Source organism: Macrobrachium nipponense, chromosome 34 (genome assembly GCF_015104395.2).
Source record: "Macrobrachium nipponense isolate FS-2020 chromosome 34, ASM1510439v2, whole genome shotgun sequence".
NCBI classification, from domain to species: domain Eukaryota; kingdom Metazoa; phylum Arthropoda; class Malacostraca; order Decapoda; family Palaemonidae; genus Macrobrachium; species Macrobrachium nipponense.
Window position 1 is genome coordinate 31,813,563 of NC_061095.1, and position 5,000 is coordinate 31,818,562.

Genomic DNA, 5,000 nt, shown 5'->3' on the forward strand with positions numbered 1-5,000 from the left:
TCGTAGCGACGCTGTCATCTTGCATCATAGGAAACGAAGTGGACCACACTCCTTGAAGCAGCTGTCTTTTGACAGAGTTCAAAGGAAAAACATGGAAATATTTATAATCTTATTTGTAATATTATTATTCTTAGAATCTTCGTCAAATTTACTACTAAAATGAGGAACGCTGTACTTTTCTTAAAGGAAAAAAGCTAACGGCACAATTTAAATTAAGAACCAGAGCACCCGTAACTTCTATTTATTTCTTGAGATATATCATCAGCCTCTATTATATACAATCACTCAAGTGCATGGGGATCTACTACATGAATTCCATTATTTTCAAGTTGATCTCGTTCTGAAGTTATATACGTCATGCATGTACACAGTGCATGCCACGCAGGGAACATATACATATATGCAAGAGCAAAGCGGCCTTCACAGACGCGGCTAAAAGGCTCACCTAAAACCAATTACCTCAGGGAGAGAGATCTTTGTTGCAAGATTAGCCTTGTGGCTGCTCAGGCTACCGGCTACAAACTGGATGATTAAGTTGCCGAGGTAGACAACTTTATAGGCAGCAAAATTTATTATAAGTAACAGGCTCTCTTCTCCTTCACTCTCTCCCTTGTGGTGCATTTTATTATGCCTTTATGACTTTTAATGGCCTCATAATGCCCCTCTACAACCTTGCCTCCCTCCATCCTTTCCCTGCCCTTCTCTCTCTCTCTCTCTCTCTCTCTCTCTCTCTCTCTCTCTCTCTCTCTCTCTTACTTAAAAACACTCATTTACTTGTTTAGTTCACATACTTAAAACCGAAAAGGTAATTACATATTCAATCTCATTATAGGTTTTAGCATCTTGATGAGGTCGCAAAGACTTTGAGTTGTTATCATTTATATGGTTATAAAATGAAGGTCAGTCATTTATATACAATAAGCACAACGGCAAACCAATGAAATGTCCTCAGGTTTCAGAAGGGAGTCAAGAAAATGAACCCTTTCGAGGACAAAGAAAGTCAATGGCAAAAGATTTCATGTTCAAATTTGCCAAATCCAAATCAGAGGAAACTAAGACTGATAAACAACATAAAGGTGAAAGGTCATCCTCGTTTGCCGTCGTTATCGTAAATATTCGGGGATGCTGAGGAAATGGGCCTGGTTAGGTAGGACGTAAAACCTTATTTATTAAGGCATCAGGAGCCTTAATAATTGAAACTACACAAAAAAATGTTAGGTGGAAAATTAATGATGCTATAAATTATTATATATATACATACATGCTTACACACACACACACACACACACCACACACACACACACATATATATATATATATTATATATATATACCCCATATATATATATATATATAATATATATATATACGTTGTATGTATGCAGCGCAATGGTCCTCATTCAAGAACGTCCATGAAGACCGTAGCCAAACATGTTTACCAAATTCGAGGGATGTTTGTAGCACAGATAATTTACTCCAATTAAGTCGATTCATTTGTCGCAGATTCATTTGTCGCACGATTAGACGTAAGTTAACCATTTCCTGGATTTCTTTCCACTCTTGCTGTCACGTTTTGGAAACTTATGACACCGGAAATATCGATCGAGAATTGTTGCTATCGCTGACTCGTTAAAAAAAAAAAAAAAAAAAAAAAAGAGGTTAATCACTTTAAAGTTAACAATAGACACTGCAAGAATGGTAGAAATGATCTACACGCCTAAGGACATAAAAACAGGAAAGGTTACTCTTCATCATGGCTTTTTTTTTTTCCTCACCTTTATCCTCACTTTAAGCAGCAAGCGTACCCAAGGCCTAAAGGTCTTCAGACCTTGACTCCACCGCCTTTTCCTTTCGGAACTGACCCGAGCAGGAGACTGAATAGCCGCCTATTCTTTCTCATGTGTAAATAAGCACCCTCAATATCTTTCAGTAATAATTAAATGCACTAAAATCATCTTTCCCTAAAAAGCGGAAACAATCATTTAACATCAGACTATATCAGCAAAGGATGGCAGTTCTTGACTTTTGCTAAGTTCAATCCAGGGAAATGTAGTTTCACATCTGTCACGGGCGCCGAAGCTAACCACATGAATATACACAGCAAAGTCGATATCTCTCTCCCTAATTGACAAAGAAGTTCATTCACAGAAGATATTATGCTAAGACACGTACACACACACACACACACAAGCACGCTCTCTCTCTCTCTCTCTCTCTCTCTCTCTCTCTCTCTCTCAATACATAAGTATGTGTTTTTTGTGTATGACAATCTTTTATTCAAAGAACAAAGTAAGTGACGATTCTCTCTCTCTCTCTCTCTCTCTCTCTCTCTCTGTGTGTGTGTGTGTTGTGTGTGTGTGTGTCCTCTCTCTCTCTCTCTCTTTCTCTCTCTCTCTCAATTATAAATATATATATATATATAATATATATATATTATATATATAGATATATATATATGTGTGTGTAGTGTGTGTGTGTGTGTGTGTGCGTGTGTGTTTTTTGTGGTATGACAATCTCTTATTCAAAAGAACAAAGTAAGTGGCGAATTCTCTCTCTCTCTCTTCTCTCTGCTCGCTCTCTCTCTCATCATCTCTCTTCTCTCTCTCTCAAATTATAAAAAATATATATATATATATAGATTATATATATAGATAATTATATATATATATATATTAGATATATACATATATATATATAAATATACATATATAATATGTGTGTGTGTGTGTTTGTGTGTTTTGTGTATGTCAATCTCTTATTCAAAGAGCAAAGTATGTGACGACTCTCTCTCTCTCTCTCTCTCTCTCTCTCTGTAATAACCGGTAAAGAACCTCAGGTATGTCAGTGTAAACTACCGTGAAGGCTTCGGCTTCCAGCCTCAACTATGTTATTGGTTCAGAGGGACCACCATCAGATATTCCATAATCCAGTCGGGGACGTTCTATGGACCTCCGGACAACGCTGTCAGCTTTTAACGGGCACGTGAGCCATAAAACACTACCCAGTGCCCAACGTCGTTTCACACTTGGGTCCTCTTGTTCGCCATTCGGAAAAAAAATGAACCCTCATCTCTGTCTTCACATCTCATCACTCTTCTGAACAGCCTGTATGCATACCTCGTGTCACCGCAAAAGTTCAGATTTGAATTAAATCCTTAAGAACTAACCGAGCTTTCGCTTTTTTATCATAATCAAGAACATTCCAAATGAGTAAACATTCCCATAAAACAAGATTGAAAAGTTCAACAAAAATTCCAACTGTTAAAGAGATAAAATAATATAATAATAATAAATTAGGACATGAACAAGCATGCAGGTATCAGATGCGCAGTTCAGTTAAAGACAATATCCGTTATCTATTATCACTATTAATTCATTTGCGGCGATAAGCTTTTGCGGCGATAAGCTTTTTAAGGATTGCGACTGAAAATAATGCTCTCTTCTCTTCTCTGCTCTCTCTCTCCTCTCCTCTCTCCTTCTCTCTCTCGTCTCTCCTCTCCTATCTCTCTCTCTCTCTCTCTCTGTATGTATGTATGTATGTATGTATGAGGACAATTACATCATTGTTCACAAAGCTCACAACAGTAATTTAACATGCTTTGATGTGCCTCCGAATACGATGTTTACGGGACAGTTTTGCATCGGTTTGATGCAAGGAAAGGAGAAAGAGAGACCAGGAAGCTTTTTGAATTACTCTGTTTCCTTTCTCATCTATTTATGTCTATGCATCACATACATACTACACACACACACATACACACACACACACTATATATATATATATATATATAGTACATACTATTAATTACAACGTATGGCTTGTGGGATAACAAATCCTTTTTGACAGTTCTATCTTCGGACCGGTAAATACTATCTGGTCACTGATACTCGGACGTAGTGACGTATTTTTAAAGACAGAGCATAATGCTTTGTAGAGAGATCAATAACACAGCCATCTGACAATTTGCTCATCGAAGGACACCAAAATAACGCCGTAGACTCTCTCCTTTAATGACAGTCACACGATCGTGTTATTTTCTGGTATTTTATTTTTTTTTTATCTCGCTGCAAAATGTGATCCGCGATATCAATATTTTCTTTCTGTTCAACGCAGAATTGAAGTCTTGCATGTCGGTTACGGTGCTTGTCACATTACTGTGAACAGGCACGCCAAAATTTCATTTAAAGGTGGCTTCTTGGTGCAAGGTTTGGCGACAAAATATTGAAATGTGGTGGAAAGCTACTCGTGTGGCACCACTCGATCAACATTTAAAGAGGGTTTGTCATACCAACTTTAATAACTATGTAGCAATGGCAAGTCCTACGAAACACATCATTCGGATATGCACTAATAATAATAATAATAATAATAATAATAATAATAATAATAAGTAACCGGACTAGTGGAAATTTTAGGAGGAAAAAGTAATCCTAAGCTTGACATTACGATATCTAGAGAGTAAACAGAGTAGGCCTACTAAGCAAGGTTCCTGCAAAGCTTGACCATGATACCTAGTGGTACTAATTATGATTTGATTGCGAATTACAAGTGTTATTCAGTCATATGGTTACCTTCTATTCGGATTAGTTTCGATACCGTCCGAGTTATTGACATAGTGGAGAGGTGGAGAAAATAAAAACGTTTGGTGAAACATACGAGAGAGAGAGAGAGAGAGAGAGAGAGAGAGAGAGAGAGAGAGAGAGAGCTACTAGGGGCAGGTGTGGTGGTCAGGAGAAGAAGGGTTGTCAACGGGATTTATTGAAGTTGATACCCATCTTTTTCTGGCCACCATATAGGCCTACGCCTCCAAGAGAGGGTTACGCTAATGTCCGTATATATGCATTCGAGTTACAGACGACGATCGCATATCCAGTAGCATGCATCTTTATGGTACACTGTAATACATTCAGAATATATATATATATATATATATATATTATATATATATATATATATATATATATTATATATATATATATGTGTGTGTGTGTGTGTGTGTGT

General features: G+C 37.1%; 1 protein-coding gene across 2 annotated transcripts in view; it reads right to left on the reverse strand.

The window, feature by feature from the left end:
• Positions 1–5,000, reverse strand: part of LOC135208013 (putative glutathione-specific gamma-glutamylcyclotransferase 2) — a 70,514-nt gene that overhangs the window by 24,245 nt on the left and 41,269 nt on the right. The window lies entirely within an intron of this gene.